The sequence below is a fragment of the Anopheles stephensi genome, chromosome X, assembly GCF_013141755.1.
Source record: "Anopheles stephensi strain Indian chromosome X, UCI_ANSTEP_V1.0, whole genome shotgun sequence".
NCBI lineage: Eukaryota > Metazoa > Arthropoda > Insecta > Diptera > Culicidae > Anopheles > Anopheles stephensi.
In genome coordinates, this window is record NC_050201.1 from 664,227 (window position 1) to 683,444 (window position 19,218).

The 19,218-nt window shown below is 46.3% G+C and overlaps 3 protein-coding genes across 5 annotated transcripts in view; 2 read left to right on the forward strand and 1 right to left on the reverse strand.

The window, feature by feature from the left end:
* Positions 1–19,218, reverse strand: part of LOC118517651 (neuronal acetylcholine receptor subunit alpha-7-like) — an 80,235-nt gene that overhangs the window by 21,467 nt on the left and 39,550 nt on the right. The gene's annotated exons all lie outside the window — the stretch shown is intronic.
* The window catches only part of LOC118517738, a 90,940-nt gene that overhangs the window by 16,590 nt on the left and 55,132 nt on the right, over positions 1–19,218 (forward strand). The window lies entirely within an intron of this gene.
* LOC118517673 (ELAV-like protein 2) overlaps positions 1–19,218 on the forward strand; it is a 111,912-nt gene that overhangs the window by 16,569 nt on the left and 76,125 nt on the right. The window lies entirely within an intron of this gene.

A 19,218-nucleotide genomic window follows, 5' to 3' on the forward strand; every position in this document is an offset into this window, starting at 1 on the left:
AGGAACGTTGCAGGAGCTAATTGGACGCTTAGCTGCTTGTTTTTGCCTGCCAGGAGTGGCCAATCAGGAGGAGAACATTTGAATGAGGTACAACATTTCACTCGTCCGAGATTTATTCTCACGTACATCTAATCCCTAGCTTCACGGCTATTTATTTAAGGACCGTTTGAGCCACAACTAGATATTTTGGTATTAAGGCAAAAAGATATTGACACATGATGTGCAATTAAAACAAACGTCAAAAAACCAGGAAAACAAACTACTGACGTCATGGTTCGTTATTCGATCTCATCAAAAGTGGTACAGGTATTAATGCTTGACTGACGACTTTGAGGTCCATGAGCGTGGGCCAGTTATTTAGACCTGTATCAAATCCCACCAGAATCACAGGACTCTACTAACGGACTTGGAAAGCCAGCAACATATGTTCAAGAGTTCTCGAAGATGAAGTTAGGGCAACGAAAATAAGAAGTCCATTCTCTTGGAGGTGGCCAAACCTTTGTTAAGAATATCCTGGTCCTTTCTCTTCTCGGAGCTGTTCAAAGTTCCAAAAAGTCTTGACCGATCAATTTTGTCATGCAGTTTGCATAACTTCAAGGAGACCTTCCAAAGAATGCTTCTCAAGGACCGATATATCACACCAGAGTGCTAAAACGGTCATGTGAACTTAACTAAACAATTAAAAACAATTTCATCTATTACGTGTAAGCTCGTAATCGACACAGAAACATAAAACTTTCTCCAATTAGAACGAACTTTTACTCGACTTTTGCTCGATACGAGCTTTAAGAGCTCGATGCTACCATCAGTGCGGTAGCGTGAGGCGCATCGCATTTGTTTTATTTTTCCCATTGAACGGCAGACAAAAAAGTCCTCCCAACGGTACCATTCGGTAGAGATGGCGGTTTTGGTTTTCTTTTACTGTCACATCATTCACAATAAAATTTGATACCCGGAAAATCTGAAACAAGCAGCAGCCGAAGAAGAAGCCGCACGCTCGCGTGTCTTGATATTGCGTTTTTTTTCTCTCTGCTACACCAGCTAAGATGCTCTAGAGGTTGGTGAGGTGTGGAGCGGGTGAACCGGGTGGTGCTTGAAGTATATTGTTTTTTTTTGGTTCTACTGAGCAGATCCTGCAACAAAAAAAAAAAAAAAACACCACTCGAGCCGCAACAATAAACATGAATTAGATAGTGAGCGATATCAAGAAGCATGGCGAGCGAGAAGGAAACCTTTGTTGGCTTTTCGGTTCGGTGTGGTGTGTTCGGAACAATTGAACAAGTTTCGTGTACAAGTTCCGAAACGATTGAAAGAGTGGTGCTCTCACAAAACGTTACATATGAAATTTACTGACCGGTCTGGTTAGGCCCAAAATGGGGCTGTCGGTTGGGACTGGGACTTTATTTCTTCCGATTTTCGTCCGCCTTGCGCAACACGCCTACCAATTTAACCCGACCAGGACGCGGGGCAGAAACTAAAGCACAGGCACGCCATTTTGTGTCCGGGAGAAAAAAACCGTTTCTAACGAGGGAATGGGATTGTGTATTATTTTCCACTTTCACCAACCGAAATCTTTTTATTTTTTTCGTAGCTTACGATTGTGTCAAGAGCTAGAGAGTGAGAGAGAGCGAGAAAGATAGAGCAAAAAGGAAGGCTAATAAATGGATGAAATTGTATTCACTTTAACCCTTCTGCTGCCGGCAAGAAGTCCCGAGTGTCCTGAGCACCCGTTTCGCATAGTTGACCACCGGTTGACGTATTTCCGGAGTGCTTTTATTTTTGGCCTCTTTATTTCCGTTACCCAGGTCACAGCCGTCCCGAAGTTGGCAACTTTTTGACCTGAAGCGAGCGTTCCCCAGTTTAGCTTTCGATTATCGAAAAGGGATTGGAAATGAAATGTATTCTTATTACACTAGAACAAAGGACAAAATTAGCCCTCGAACCCCTGTTCTCGGTTCGGTGTCGCGAGGCAGAGGATAGTAGACGAGGACCAACTGGGGCGGGAATAATGCCTAAGTCGGTGCTGACAGGTCGACAGGGCACGTTAGGGGTAAGGAACGGGCGGGCAGTTCGACCACCAAAATCCTATCCAATAAAATTGACCGGGTCAATGGTTTCGTGGCTAGCCCCGGAATGAAGATCACGGAGGTTTTCTCTGCAGGTGTGTATGTGTGTGTGAGTCGGGAAGCTGTTGCGGTTACGAGAAGACAACGGCAATGATACGAATGATAGGGCTCGCAAGGTTGGAAACCAAAAAAGGATCCCACAAAATGGGTTGGGTGGAATTTGTTGGTTGAGTTGTAAACACAAAAAAAAAAAACAAATACAACTCCTAAACAAACGGCAAAAAAGAACCTAGTAATGATTGCTATTTCCCAACGTCGGCAATGTCCGCTTCTGGGACCGATGACTTGACGCGGCAACCGTGTTTTGTGTTTGCTTTCATTCGTGCTGAACCGGAATGAAATAAACATGATGTAATAAAATCCTGTTATAAACGTATTAAACAACGAGGCCTCAGCTGTCAACAGCAATGAGGTGGGGAGACAGTTGTTTTGTGCGAGTGATGTTGATGGGCGCGAGTGAACGAGTAAGGAGCTTTGATTCGCTTTTTGTTTTATGGTTTTTTCTTCTTTTTTTTCCTCCCCCTGTTCGGATAAACCATCAAAATGGCTCGTTCGTATAATTGAAATGATTTGATTAACTTACACATTCCCGCCTGACAGGAAGAATGAAGTAAACTAATGGCCACACAAAAAAAACGCTGCTAAAAATGCAAAGCGAGGACTTGTAGGTTGCTTTTGTTTCCCTCCAAATGATTGGTTATGTAAGCGATGGTACCGTGAGTACCGGGACCGAAATTGGAGTCCACTGATTTGACGTGTAACTGACAGCTGGGAGTTGTCAAAAAATGCGGTAAATGACGTTTCGGTGATTTTGTGTGCTGGAGAAAGAGCAATGAATACACCAGATCACTAACTGTCACACACTAGGATGTCTATTGATGTAGTGAGAGAGAGAGAGAGAGAGAGAGAGAAAGAGAGAGAGAGAGAGGGAGAGTGCGAGCTGATGCCCAGTTATTGTACTAATTTGTCCAATTCCTGGGAATGGGATGAATTCCCGCCCCAGGACACAACCGTATGTACTAGCTGTGAAACGTAAGATTTTTTGTTGTGTGTTGAGATGTTCGGGGCCAGTATCTCGTCCAACGGTGCGTGTAAATATTGAAGATTGAATCTTGCGGGTTATGGGGCGAGGGCATATCCAGCAGCATAATATGTAAACTGGATTGTGTAAAGAGACGACACAGGGGATGCCTGATAGCCTACCCGATAGCCTACCGTATAAAGTGTCATGGTAAATCCAAGCTGTCTCGTTCCCCGTTCCTTCCGTCCTCCGATCTCCCTGGTCGATGGTTAAGCGCGACCAGATCAGCACGATAACAAGCGAGAGAGGACATCTCCCCGTGCAGGAATCAGTGGTATGCAAAGATGGCTGGCATGGTGAGTGGAGGATCCCCAAACAACGAGGAGGATTTGGGATGAGAAGATATGACGGTATGATTTATGCATATTTTGGCATAAAATTTTCCCTTCACTTTCCTCGCAGGCTCCATCCTCGTCTCGCTTTCTTTTGCCGTGGCTGGGTGCCTGCTAGAGTGGCCATTGCGCCACACGACGTGGACCATTGCGAGAGTGCGCTTTGCGCTCCATTTGCTCCAGAGTTGGTGCGGTTGGAGTCTTTTGTTCTGTACCGAAAAGTCACGTCAGCCCCACGACACAGGATCGTTCCACGCTCTTCCGTGTCACTCCTTGCTCTTCTTTATATCGCTTTCTCTTTCTCTCTCTCTCTCTCTCTCTCTCTCTCTCTCTCTCTCTCGCACTGTACACCGTGTACTGTACACCGTGTTTTTCCCTGCCCATGTCTTTCGGAGTGGATGCTTGTGGACTTGCGTTTTCCACCGTACTTGTAACTCAATAAATTAAATGAACAATAAACGACGGTTCTAGACACGAACGGTTCACACTTTTCCTGGTGCTTCTCCACATTTTTCGGGGTGCAAATTCGATGGGAAGCCCGGGAGGGGAGGGGGGGGGGTGTATAATTTTCGTTTCCACAGGCGAGAACCGCTACGAAAAGCCACGTCCCGGTGTACAAGTTTTTGGGCAGCCGCATAACCTGCTCACTTCACCCGCATCACTCACTGCCTGACCCGCGCATCGAACACTACCAGTACAGTAATAGTTGGTGAGGGCTCACCGTGGGAAATTCGGTTATACACCCTTTTGTCGGACATGCCGTTCCGGGTCCGTTGGTACGTAGTAAAAACAGGTCACAACCTTTTTGCCTATCCTTTGCTCCGGAGGTCACCACAGTAGCACACTGGGATCGCTTCGTGTTACCGACGCAACTTACCAGCGGACAGGACTGCCTGATGCATCCTGGCGTAGGGAGCGCTTGAAAGATTGAAGTACTGTGTGTGAGGCTTAGCTACGAGCTTTTTTTTCTTTGCTGTTGTAAGTTTTGTTTTGCCGTTGGAAACCTTTCGGTCCTTTCCTGGGGTAGTAGATCATAATCAGCCGCGTATGGTCGGGGAGGAGACTTTTACAACATCCGGACATGTTAGTATTCCATTTCCAAGTCATGAAGGGCACCCGGTTTGTGGAAACGCACCCGCAAGAAGTTCCCGCCAAGTTCTGGAACCTCCGTTACCCGATAAAGAAAGTTCAATAGGCATAGGTACGAGTTCTAGAGTACTTAATGTAGCTCGTCTGTAAGCTCCCGGTTACGCGTAAGATGCTTACCGGTGAGAGGCTTAACAGTTGTTTTTAGTCGCAGCCGAGTTTGACTGTTTCCGTACCGTGGACTTCTGTTTCCCCTTGACAGCTCGTTTACGTCAAACGGGAAATGCGTAGCCGTCGTATCTGCTCACTGGCAGTCTTTGATGTGTTTGCCGAATGCCGATGCTTAATGTCACCCCAAGGTCAACTAGCTAATAGAGGCAGGAAAGGCTCCGGATTTTCGGAATGGGTAAACCTTTCCCTTCAGTAGGACCTACCATCAGTGTACCTTGGTGAACTTAAAATCTACACACATTATACAAAAAAAACTCCTCCGCTTCAACAGTGATAGCGTGATGAGAAGAAATGGCTGTTGTTACCCATTTTTTCCCTCGGTTTTTGTTGTGTATTCTGGCAACTAAATTTGGGGAGAGTTAATTACGTTTTTGAGTTAACGGAATAAATATATCTCGCTTAGGTCACAGGCAGGGAAGAGTGAGCTGTGCTTTTTTCCACTCCTTCTTTTGGTGTGGAATGTGGAACATCATCCAGTAAAAGAGCGGGTCGTATATCTTCATCACCATCATCCAGAACATCAGTTTCTGTCTTTCCGCGACAGGGTAGACAGGGCGTGTGGACGAATGGGAGGGTTTTGCAGCGAAAGGAGAAGAACCTAAAAATATGAGACTGAACCACGCTACTGCGATGTAAAACGTTCTGGCAGTACTGGGCTATACGCCTGTTTTTAGGGCAACTTTTGGCTGGGAAGGATTTCTGGGCTTTAATTCTTAATCCTGCCGGATTAGGTAACGGCGAGATCGCCTAACGCTGTTAGCCACGCTTGAACGATTCATTTACGAACGCTAATTACTAGGACGATTTGTGTTGAAAATTGGTTTCTGCAAAGCACTCACTGGTTCTTGGTAGTGGCTTTAGTAGCGGAAGTAAAAGTAATTGTGGGAGCTAAAGAATAGTGATAGAAAGTAGATTTAGAAGTAAAAGTAGAAGTAGAAGTAGAAGTAGAAGTAGAGGTAGAAGTAGAAGTAGAAGTAGAAGTAGAAGTAGAAGTAGAAGTAAAAGTAGAAGTAGAAGAAGAAGTAATAGTTACAGTAATAGTGAAGCTTTAGTAGCATCTTCTACCAGTTGATTGGGCTATGGCGTACGCACCATCGAAATCGGCACCCAAATGTCATCTTTGACAAATTTCGCTTTGCTTTCCTACACCCGTTCACGCATCCCCTGTTTCCCTTTAAAAACAAAATCTTTCAACCCCAAGGACCTGTACTGTTCACACGCCTACGCAACGGTGAAAAGCGATGGGAAATAAATCTAAAGTGTTCTTGGTTCGTGTGGTTATGGGAAAACGGAAGAAAAAAAGCGAAAAGGACATGACAGTCACATAAACTGAAACACAAAACAAACAAAACGTGTGGCACAAAATATTAACTCTAGTCCTTGGTTCGGAAGGATGGTTTCCACGAAGCGCCACTCGGAACACAAAATGGGAAATAATGTAAAAATTGAATTATGAATCACCGGAGAATACTTTCTGCCGTCTCACGGTGCAGTGTGTGTTTTTTTTTCTCTTTCGCCCTCGTGGACACACGCTAAGAAAGGAAATGCGTCGTCTTGCCTAAGATAACGCGATCCGCGAGCGTGTCGGTTCGTTGTATTTGTCTTTTGTCGTGCCGCTGCTTGTCCATCCTCACCCATCTCCATCTCTGGGTTGGGCTTTGGGAAATGGTGAAGTGCTACTTCCTATTGTTTTCTACCGAGCCCGGTTGGTTTCGCGTCGCTCACGAGACCGTGTGCAAATGTTTTGTGCTGTAAAAGTCGTGCAGCGTTTCGCTCAAAATACTCCAGGACCAACACTGAGCGCACTAAAAAAAAAACTCCGGTGTTAATATAGCGTCCTGACAAAGTAGTTTTGTAATGCAAATTGCATAACGCTTACGGATGAAGAGCGCTGACAACGCTTCTCCTGCCCCTGCCTGCAAAGTATGCAACCCGCGTAACAACGCGCTCTCACCTGGGTAGTTGCGCTAGCGATTGTGTAGTGTAAAAAGGTTTTATTAATTCATCTGAGCAAAAATAATAATACCGTGCGGCAGATAAGCAACGAACGATGCGGACGGTGTTGCCGATCAAAACTTTATAGCTTGGTGTACGGGCAGAAACAAAATGGACGCGCAAATACCGAGCACGACACAATGAAAGCGGAGTACCATTCCCAGGAAACAAAACTTTAATCATTAATGCTACTTGTAAAAGCAGCAACACGTTGACTGTCGAACTGGGTGAGATGAGTTGAGGGGTAAAAGGGACTTTTTTTCTTCTTCTTCTTTTGCCTTGATCTTTTTTGTCATCATACATCTCGGATGGCTGTTGAGAACTAAAGCTAGTATCCAGCTTGCTAACTCTGCTTCACTTTAAAACTTGTTTATTAAGTTTAAAAACTTGCGCTCTTAGAACTCAGGTGAACCAGGCACAAACAGGTGTCCAAATCTATAAAAAAGTCTTCGTCTCGGACATATACACAACAGATAAACAACAGCCAACAAAAAAAAACCCGATCCAGATCTTAACATAGGAAACCCAAAAAATCGAGCAACTGTCAACGGCACGCACAACACTGTAAACTGTGAAAGAAGGTAAAACTAAGAAGGCGTGAGTCACGAACCTTGGACCCGGTGACCCGGCGAATGGAACGGAGGCAACCCAGTGCAGTACACCGGTTGGTTAATCTAGCGGAACTAATACCCGGGTACACTTTTCCGGCAACCTTCCCGAACTGGTTTCCGGTTGCCAGGAGGACATCGCCTCGAGGGCTTACAAAAATCGCCGTTCCGTTTGAGTTGTCGGCAGCGTGACCGGCCAAGGTAGGGAAGGATGAGCTGGAGTTCGGAGAGAGCACAATTTTAATTTTTGAAGTAACGGTTTGCGGGACATCGCAAAAGCCCGTGGAGCCCGTGGAATTGGTTCGAGGTTCTCCGAGCATGGAATTATTCTTTTTCCAGCGAAAGTTTCCGGCATAGGGCCTGCAATTGTTCATGTTCCAGGGACGGCAAACCGGGCAAGTTGTTGAGTGCGATGGAGCGGAATCTGCGAAGCTTGATCAGGATTGGTAGTTGGATAAAGCTACACAACAACAAAAAAAAATCCCTTCTAGCGAACAAATCAACGATACGGGCTTTCGTTCCAATATCCCTTTTGCTGCCGAATGCTGCCCAAAAAGTCGGAGAACACACACACTCAAGGCACAAAAAAGAAACGCCATCCTGAGCAGGTGACATCCTGCCGTGTACCGGAAAAGGTATTATCGGACAAAAGGTATTCTTTACGATATTCGGACAAATAATTGGTACCGGGGGTTCGGTGGCCCTGTGGGAGGAATTTCTTTCGCAAAAAGCTTAAAGGATTACTGCCAGGAACCGTTGCCCACCGGTAAAGGGGACTAGAGGCCACGCGAGGTATTCACTATCGTGTCCAAAACATTCCGAAATACGGTGCGGCGCACGGAATCGTAATCTTGTGCACATTTGCTTCACTAATGGAAAACTTCCTCGCAGTGACCGTGTAGGGCTTTGTGGTGTCTTTGAAAGTACTAAAATTCTTTAAAAATGAAGAAAAATGGGCAAACACCGAAAATCCTTGATTATGTGATCCATAGGAGATACCGGCTATTGATGAAGTGCTCCATTTAATCATGGTGTGTTCTTGAACATTAGAACACGCGTGTCGGGGATGTGGTAAACATCGAAACTATTGGGCCATTTAGTACACCGAGTGCTCCTTTCTCAGCGAGAGTCCTCGAGAAGAATTCCCTTTTTTTCCTGGTGAAGGCGGCGAAAAGTGGTTGATGAATTATTCCGCCACTTTAGCACAAGTACTTGAAGCTTCGTAAACAAGCAAATCTACGGAACTTCTTACTCCGCCCCGAGCCGCCCAGGTTCAACCTGTGTAACGCGGGTTTGTGCTAAGCATCTAACACTTCTTTTGATGTTTGCCTAAGGTAGCAATCCTTCAACGGGGTTTCATCGCGGGCGTGATTACTACGAGTGCCGGCACTGACGAGCTCGGGAACCACTTCTTCACTGTGGCTCCTCATCGGGGCGCGCGCGCTTTCGTGCCCGTTTAGTGGCCAAGCGTAGCTATCCCAATCCAACTGCCGTCCAGGGAGGCAGTCGGGTGGTGCCGGATGTTCGTTGTCGTGCAAAATTAATTAATCGTTTTATTGCATTATTTATTTTACCCTTCTTTGGTTGGTGTTCCTTTCCTTCTGCGGTGTGCCCTTAGCCGGCACGCTGACATAAGAGGTGGAACTTCTAAGAAACTCCACTCGAACCACTCCACTTCACATTATTACAGCCGAGGTTAGGGTCGTGAGTGCGTGCCTTTGTGATGGTGTGTATGTGTTTTTTAATACTTTTACTGAAGGAACAGCCAACTTTTGATATCGATTTTGGGATAACGATTATCGTGCCCAATTCTCTGGAATAAGAGTTGCCGTTGCCGAATGTAAAGGACCTTGTGTGTGTTTCAAGTTTCCTTCTAGAAGGGTGAAAGGGCAGCGGCACAGCACAGCTGGCCAGCTGCCGCGGGGAGTCTAATTTAGATGAATGATACATTTTTATTCGCTGCCTGCCGAAAGCAATCATTCCACGCCTTGATTGGCAATTACGCATTCGGCAGCAGGCTGGCAGCACTGCCCGTGGTACGGATGGGTACCGGGGGCTACCGAACGACTGCGGCGATATGATGATTTATGACCGACCGACCGGTTTCTGTTTGCTCAGCTGAGCCTGCCAGTGGGGCGATGTCGATGATGGCGTTTCATCTCGCTCGCTCGCGCTATCTTCGCCCTACGGAGAAGCTAGCGCAGTATGATAGTTCCGTGATGGAGTGTAAGCCTCTGTTACTTCCCATTGCTAAGCTGCCAAGCTATAATTTATTGTAGCTCATTTTTTGTTGCGCTGTATTTCGGTTTGTTATATTCGTGGTGGGCAGCAGTTAAAAGTTTTCGCGTGAATGAACCATCAAGAAGTAGCAATTCTACTGAGCAGCGGGCTGCGACTGAATGTCAGAATATTTGGACTTTTATTGCCACTGGAACACTGGAAACCAGATGGTCCATTGAATGTTGTGCCGTGAGCGTGCATTGAAGCGTGCATGTAGAGCAAGACAGCAAATCACGGTACTTAATTATTGGTCGGATAGCCCCTGGATCAACGCTCCGGCAGCTTAGGACTCGCACATACATCAATTAAAAAAGAAAGTAACGCTCTCACCAACACCCAGACGAGTTATTTATCGTGCGTAATTACTAACAACTAAGTCCTGGTGGAAAGATGCCAACAACTTTGACTTCACTATTTGTCGGGCCGGAGCTATATCTTGTCCGCTTCGTTCAGGGCGAAGTAATCCGTTCGTCAATTTTGCTTGATAAATTAGCTTGGCTCAAGGTTTCCAGCCCAAGGAAAGACGGCATGCATGTAGTACCCCGAGAAGTGCGAGGTGATGAATCGAGGCTCCGAAAGACAGCTCCAATCAACAGCTATGGACAATCAATATCAATAAAACAAGACACCCCGTCATCCCCGCGTGAGGTACGCCCACAGCCTGCCGAGCTGTGCTCCAGCTTTTCAGACGAACTTTTCGCCGGGTATCTGTCAGCGTAGTGCTTTCGCTTTATGACAAAATCCGCACCACTCCCATCGCTCATTGTCTTGGGCCAATTATTAATGGGCCATGACTTTGGGACTTTGGGCTCCGGGCTTCACGGGAGAACGATACGGATCAGGCCCGCATCGCAGGCTCATGCCGCGAGTGTGGATGCCTCGGTCTGCACCGGGGGGGAGGTGGTTGTCTTGGAGAAGTTGTGCGAAAACCTAACCTGAAAAACCGCACGTTGTCTTGATCTCGGAGATCCCGGGTGCGCTCGTGGTGCGCTCTCGGGTGAGATATGGCACAAGCAGACGCGGTATAAGCCCGGCACACGGTCCAATTCCAGCGACGTGGCCGTACAATGGACGTGCACGTGCTTGCCGAGTCCGGTGGCAATCCAAGCCGTAGGGCAACACCAGACCTTGCGGGCCCAAGCCATACCGTGTGGTACGGTGTGCCGAAGCGCAATAATAATTGCGTTCTCTTCGAAACTCCCATCCCAGCCGCCGACGGGTACACGTACGGTATTCGAGATATGGGAAAAATGGGGCAAAACTGTGTTGGATCAGATTTCTTGCGCCTAGGCGTCTGGCTTTGATAAATCAAAGCAACGAAATAAAGCGCCATGTACCTTCCACGTCACGGTTGGCCCAAACGATACCGGATTGTTTTGTCATGACGGTAAGGAATAGCAGCATCTATCTGGCTATCTATATATAACACAAAACCAGGCTCTGATAACGACTCCATTCTTACACCACACGAGCCAGGAATGGGATTTATTTGGCGTGCGGCGCCTTGGCGTAAGATACCTCCGCAAGAAGACAGTGGCATCACATTACCGCTGATTGATTAAGTAATGATGCGGTGATGTCGATGGCTGCACAAGATACTCCAGGATGCCAGCACGCTCCACATCAACGCGTGTATGTGTTGCGGCATGCATGAAATTACTCGCAAAGTTGATTGCTGCAAATTAAAATTCCCACATTGTGTGTATCGCTCACCTGCCAGGGATTTCCTGGAGCTGTTAGCTGCAAGAAGTTTGATGCTTAGCTTGCCTGAACCAAAAGCGCAACTATTCGACACGCGAAGCCATAAAGAAAGTCGATGCTATTTCCCATGGGAACGATGAAGGCAAAGATGAACGTGTTTTCGAACAATGTTATCGCTGTTTGGAAAGTTGGCGAGATTTTGGGCGATATCGCGTGCGCTAGAATCCTCTTCCTAATCGCTTTTATTTCCCCCAAACGATCGTTCTTAGTTGTGAAGCAATTTGTCAACACTCACGCCGTCCTGATACGTTGAGTATGGCACGCGTAATGCATTACTCTAACAGTTGTAGTGCGGTTTGCATATCAACAGGGGCGGTTTTATTAATTGCGCCCAAAGTTATTCAACATTGAAACTCAACCGATTAATGCGATTTTATATTAGCAAAAAAGCGACTTTTTCAAGAGATTTTATTTAGCAACATTTAAATTCAGTAAAGTAATACGATGCAGATAAATAAAAGTACCCCCAAAATCACTTTCGCTAAGATATCAACTTCGTATCTCATTTGCATAAAATGCTTTTCACAATATCCTTCCCCCTTTTACACCGCTCGTTCGTTCGCTCGCGTTGCAAATCAACTACCCTTGGCGAAAGAAGCAGTTTCATAAAAAGCGTGTCCCGTTGATAAATTTCCTCCAAACACTATCGCACTGTGGCTACTGCTAGGTTCATTAACACAGCACGGCCAACAGTGGCAGATTTGCATAAAAGTTTTATTTCACACTTCTGGGATGACTTGAACCATCGCAGACCGCTTCATTAGTGTTGAAGCTGCGTCCGGGTCATCGACCCAGCGTTTTGTGCGCTCGGCGTAATGAATGTTGCCATCGTTTTTAAAACATTTCACTCTGCACAAGGCGAACAAATGTCACCGAACGCTACCATAAATTACATCACTAGGTGCTATAAAACGGCGAACGGCTCGCTTCGAAACCTTCGACTCGTGGCACAAGGCTCTAAGGTTTGATGATAGACGACTTGATTGAGTCTGCATTGACATTCGCTTGCCTGCCGCTCGCTTTTTTTTGTCTCCCGGTGGTTGAAAATTTTTGGTTTTGGTGACAAATGAACCACAAAGGCTATTTTATTTTGTATGGAAAGGCAAATAATACCAACATAAAGAAAAAAAACGAGAAACATGGAGCACGCGCGCAACCGACGACGGCCAAACTTTGTCGTTCTCGGTGCCGCACGGTCACCGGATGTTGTGACACCGACACCATAATGATGCGTTGTGTTGGCGGTTTTTGCTGATACCGATACCACCGATTCTAGCCGGTCGGGAAACGGCCGTCACCAGACTATCATCCCCTTTCGCGAGGACTTCCAACCGAACACCAGTACCGGGCTAATGTAAATTAATTTTTTTTCGGGGGACACAGAGTTTGGCATAACCGCGCTCTCAACACCTGGGGGCCGGCTCGTCGCCTAATGCACGCTTTTACCACGCCACGTAGCTCACACAGCCCTCTGAGGTTATGCGTATTTTATCGGATTATTTATAGCGACCTTTTTGTGTTCTTCTTCTTCTCGCTTTCCCTCTTATTTCCCATACTGCACGGCGACCCCCACTTTGTAAAGAAGGAAGCTTTAAATGGATTGGGGGTTGCTTTTTTATTTGTTTGCGAACATGATGATGTGCGCATGTGAGTGAAAAGCCCGGCTTGTTACACCTCCGATATACGCGGCGAAGCTTACACTGGTGTGTAAGAGACCGTCGTTTTGACATATAAGTTGCATAACTTTAGGCAAAAATTCTAAAAATTCTACTTCTGCGAACAAAAATACACAAAATTGTACACACTTAAATTTAAGCGGGAATATCAAGCGCCTAAAGTTAGGCAATTCATACGTCAACATTTTCCTGTTAACAGTCCCTTTCTGTTGGTTTACCTGCTTCATCTTCGTTCTTCGTTTTGGGCTCTCGTCCTTCATTTTGGGCGCAAGCTATCCATTGTCGTCGGGACAAGGTGACGAGGTGATGGACCTTTAATGGATCTATAGGAAGGCCCCATTGATGATACATCAAGGTGAAAGTGCTACCTGCTTCCTCTTTATGGGATATTCTTTCGTCGCGATCCATTGCCTGAATGCCGGTGGATCAGCGGTGGACCGAGAGGACGTGAGAACGGCGGTGGGCGATAATGTTTGCGACAGGTAATAATTTTGAATTATGGATGTGGCCACCATCACCAGCAGTAGTAGCAGCAGCAGCAGCAGCATATACCGCCGGTCACCATGACTTTTTCGGCCGGCGGCTGATGCAGTGTTGCGGTTTTTCTGGATTTTTTTTTGCAACCTCTACACACGGGATCGAACCCTAGCAGAAAATTGAGGAGGATTGTTTGAGCTAACCAACCGAAACTACCAAAATCGCCCTCCGTCAAAAAAAAAAGCGGACATATAACACTGTGCAAGCGGAAAAACGTGCTTATTTGGGAGTGTTTGAAGAACGTCGCGCGGAAAACCGGCGGCCTCCCTCTTTGACCGGAACCCGATTGCTCTGGCTGGCGTTCTATTTCACTTAACGCCTGACATCGCCACCAGTAATCGAGAGTGAGTGAGACTTCTTCCTTTGCTCGCTTGGAATTTTCTCGCGGGGATTTATCGCAACCGTCAAGCGGGAGTGTCGTCGTTTTTTTTCCTTTCACTTTCCTTACGCCGTATCTTTAAAGCGTCCAATCGAGTATTGTGCCCTTGCAGCGTGGAAAGTTTCAAGTTTTGGAGAGTTTTTTTCCGTTCGCTAAGGGTTCGCTACCATTACTTTGGGTTTTCGGGTCGGGACAGTAGTGGGTACAGTGGGTAGTGTAGATTACACAATTGACTGTTCTTCCCTTTTTTTCGTAGTTTTCCCTCTAGCTCTCCCTTTCTCTTCATGCAATTTGACCCAAATCGGGGAACTTAGGGTTTTTTTTTGTATATATTTGCTGCTTCAACACATTTTTATCTCATGCCAAAGTTATATTGCCACTGTTAATTCGTAGTGAAAATTTATGCATCTTTTCGGGCTTCACTCCGAATCAGGCTCGGTGAAAAAGTTTCATCAACCTGTCCTTTTTGTAGTTGCGTAAATGTGTGTGTGTGTGTGTGTGTGTGTGTGTGTGTGTGTGTGTGTAGGGGAACCCCCGTACTCGGGGTTCATCAAGGGAAGAACCGGCAGCAAACGGTGTTCTTCCCCCATGGGAGTGGACCCGGTCGGTAGTGTACCTCCCGAAAGAGGTTTACGGTTGAGCAAAAGGAAGGTTTAGTAGTTTTTTTCTTTTTCTTTTTTTTTGTAGCAGTCGTTTGCTGACCTCTGTGTTTTATCTCATCGGGTGGGTACGCTGGGTGAATGTGCGGGCATTTGAAATAAAACTGAAAAAATATTGGAGAGTTACTGTAGTTCATCGTAGCTTTTTTCCCCCTTGTGAGGCTCATATTGGAAAACTTTATGACGTATAAAGCGCCCTGGTGTGGTGTTAACGTGACGAAAGCGCTTAGTGAACCCGCTGAAAGGCTAGAAACAAAAGCGAGCGATTTGAAGGCCAATAAATGAATATTTGTGCAGATTGCATTCTTTTAGGCGCGATTGCTGCAAACCGCTCCCGAAAGTATGCAATGTGTAAGAAAAGTTGAGCATTTTTCAAAATTTTTAAAGCGACGTCCATGGTACATACAAAAAGGAAAGGCAAGCCAAGTATTCCATTTTCCACCTCATTTTATGATAAAGTGAAAAAATAATCTATTTATACTACTTTCGGTAAGAAAAGCTTGTATATCCATAACGTTTTGCTCGTGTTTCCCCGTTGGCTCTCCCACTGTGCACCGCTGTGCTACATCGACCGTGCCGAATGGGAAGCCTTTATTTATCTGGTACCGTCCCATCTCTGACCAATAGAGTGTTCATTGGTACCCCACCATATCCTCAACCACGGGGTGGGACGGGTTTGATGAGGCAAACGGATCCAAAAAGGGATGGTATTTTATTTAAGATTGCCCTCGCCGAAAGATCCCATCGTTTGTGATCCGGCCGGCCCAACGGTGTTTGTGTGTTCTTCGCTTTTTTTTCTTGGTACGTCGCCCTAACCTTCCTCGCGACATTCGCAGGACACTCGGTCTTCCTGGACAGCACACGGACCAGCCACTGGTCCAGTGTCAATCGGTGTGGACAAAATTGAACTGGGAGATGTTCAATTTGTTTGGATGTTCAGATTTAGATAGACTTTTTTCTACCTCTTCGTTCCTTTTCTTTCATCTTCTTTTTTTCTCACTTTTGTCAGCTCGCTCATTCAAGTTGAGACGTTTATGTGGGTGTCATCATAGCTGTGGCAGGCTGTTGAAAAGGGCGTTAAAAGGGTTTCTAATCATTTTCCTGCATGTTGTGTGCTGTTTCCGTGTCCAACGTTTTTTTTTTTTTTGTTTGCTGTCAAGGCTGCTGCCGGAGATTTTTGCGTGGTGATCCTTTTCTCTTGTTGGGGCACCTTTACACAAATGCCATGGTATCCTTCAGGTTCGGTATAAATATTTTCACATATTTTAAGTGATTTTTTTCACTAGGTTTCGGGGTGTCTCGTTCGGCTGCCATGCTCCGAGTTCTCACACCTCTTATTCAACGGTCGAATGGCACGATTTTTTTCTTTCTTTTCGATAAAGCGAACATCGAGCGACTTTTCTCAATCGGTTACGCCCGGATTGCTGCTTAAGAGGGTACGAGCGGAAACCTGAAAGCAGTCGTCACACGGTGCTTGCTGGCTCGTTTTCTCCACCTGCACCCACGTCGGAATGGCGAGAAGGGAGAAATAAGAGCCTCAAAAGATCAATCGAGAAATCAATTCTATTACAAAGATCATCGATCATTAGGGTGATATCCCTTTCCGGGTCCGTCCCATAGCGGTGCCGAAGGTGGGCGTACTTCGGTGGGCGTCGCTTGATTGGAGCGAACGAACGGAAAACCACGCCAAACAGATAAGGCAGCAGACCACCGCGCCTGAAGGCAATCCAATCGAAGGTCAATTGGAAGCCTCCAATCCTCCCCCAACCCATCGATACAGGTCAATCGTAAAAGGGCACGATTAGCCTTTTTTGTGTGCTCTGCCCCCTGTACTACTACTGTTGGATACTCGCCCCTAAAAGCCACTGTAAAGATGTCGTCACCGAGATAGGGAAGGATCTTGACTTTGGGAAGAAGAAGTTTAGTGCGGCAGCACTGCCAAGGTCAATCAGCAATTCAGCGCTTGTGACTTTTCAATGTCGAAGTCGAAACTGCAAAAAAACTTCGTAGGGAGGCATCAAACTCGCACACTCGATTGAAGATGCGAGATGTTGCGAATCGATTTCAGCGTACCTGATGCGGTAAAATGTACCTATAGAATCTTCCAGGTGGGCAAACCTGGAAACAAAATGGATAAAGCGTGAGAAACTTCAATGAGATCTCATTTAGCATGGTACAATCGACACTAAAAAGGTTCCTTCTGCCGTAATTTCCATTCAATTGGACACTCGCGGGTTTTTCGCGTAGTTGAAATAGAAGGAGCAAAAAAAACTACAGGTCCACTCCAACATTCCTGCACATTTAGCTAACGAGACCGAGGCATCAACTGATTCAAATCACCACAACAGCCGTAATGCCAATCAAAAAAAAAGCCAAAAAAAGGCGTCCCCCAGCTCGACATGCAAGCCACGCGCATTCCCGTTGAAGCACTTGTCAAGCCCATTGCATACATTCAGGCGAAATTTAATTTTTTTTTTCGCTCGTGCTAGGCTCCCATCCGTTCTTCTTTTCTTCAATGGTGATCCCTACCACTGATGTGATTGATGGCATAAACTCTGGGAACCATCGTGTACTTGACAAGCGCGCACAAAGTCAGACGCGCGAATAGCAGTAGTAGCAGTAGCAGCAGCCCGGGTCCATGAAGAACGTGGGGACATTCGGGAAAAAAATATAAACCCCAATGCCCGTACGACACACTCTCTGACGGGGTAGGTCAGATTGGGGAGAGGACGGTAGATGGCGCTGATTTATAGTCCACTTAAAGTGACAGGTCTCGTGGAATCGCGGTAACTCATCATCATAGATGGTGTGTGTGTGTGGGTACTGTGTGGTGTCCATGTGGCTTAGCTGAAGGCCGGGTGTCGTACAAAAGTGAAAACGATGTGAATACTGAAGCCATTCGCAATGAATGGGAAGCTTGGACCGTTGTACCGTACTGGCGGTGTTCAAGAATTCTTCCTCCTCAGTTTCAACTCCTTCCAAACCCGCTGGTCCTAATCTTGCCAGTCAGTCAAGGTGTGTAGAAGCGGTGGACTACCGAAGACATCCGTGTTGCCAACTAATGACCGACCAAGCTAAAGTGCACTCCATTGTGGACGTCAAGTGGGAAACACTCTGCTGCTCGTCTCGTTGCCAGCTCGTGTGAGACGATTTTTTTTATCCTCGTGTCCAAGATAAAGAAAGGAACGCCAAATCACTGTCGGGGTTTAGTTCCTTGGAAGTACTCCGGTAACTTATTTGCAAGTTTTAACGCCTGTAGTACTGCATTATGCATTTCGAACTCCCGGGCAGATACTTGAACCGGACTTTAACGACTTAACCAGCTCGACAAGTGAGGTGAGCCTAACGTGCGGTAATGTTGAGTTTTGTAGATCAGTTTTAATTGGTAATTTTAGCCAAATGAAGAAGGAAGACGTGCTCTCGGTGTGCTTTACTCACTCGCTGGGCCGTAAAAACCTGGTGCTCGAAAGAGAGCAGCTAGTAGTAACTAAATGTAGGCGCTACCTTCGAGCAGGGCAAAATGATTGCGTTTGATTGGAATCGGCACACAATCGAAATGATTGTGTCTCATAATCCACGCTGCTCGGGGCAACTCAGGATACCTCGCACAATATGATGGCAACACGAACGATCGTTACATTAGAGAAATGGCCAACTCGCACTCGCAAAAAAGGGCATCGTAAATCCGGGAAAACAACGGGTCGGCAACATAAAATGGGACGAGCGCAGTGTAGGCAGTGTGATTGCTTTATACAGCTAGCGTTGCTAGGCTACACGTAGATAGCACACACAGACCGATAGGCAGACGGTAGCAACGTAATCATCATAAACTGGACATTGTTTCCATTTTCCTCTCAGGCTCAATCAGTTCTGAAGGGCACTTCTAACCCATCCACGGAGTGGGAGGTCCCCGGACATCCATCCCATTTTGGGCAAAGGTTGAGCACAGTTTAAGAGCCTTTAAAGTGATGGCGTGTCAATGGGAGCATCATATTTTATCTCTCGTCTCCTCGAGCCCGTTTGCCCAGACACTGACGTCTAATCCACCTGTAAATCTCGACCCGTCCATCGTCAGCACAGGTTGATTAATTTCTTGTCCCGTGTGCTCTGGCCAATAGGGTCACCAATAGATAATTACTACTATTCATCAACCCGGCCGGACATCATCATCAGGCCCGTCTACACTTGTCTGTTGAAGGTGGTAGAATATCAGTAGAATACCAAGCTCTTTGTGAACAGATAGAGAGAGAAAGAGAGAGAGAGAGAGAGAGAGAGAGAGAATGTATCAAAACAGCAGAAAGTTTTTTAGCAAAAAGTTTGGCAGTATGAGGGACCTCGCAGACAAAACTGACGACTCCCCCGACTACCGAAAAAAAGTTGTCTATGGCATGGTGGTGGTACGTTGCAGGAAGCCATTGGCAGCAATTAAATGTCACCATGTCACGTCAGCAACAGCATCTGTCATTA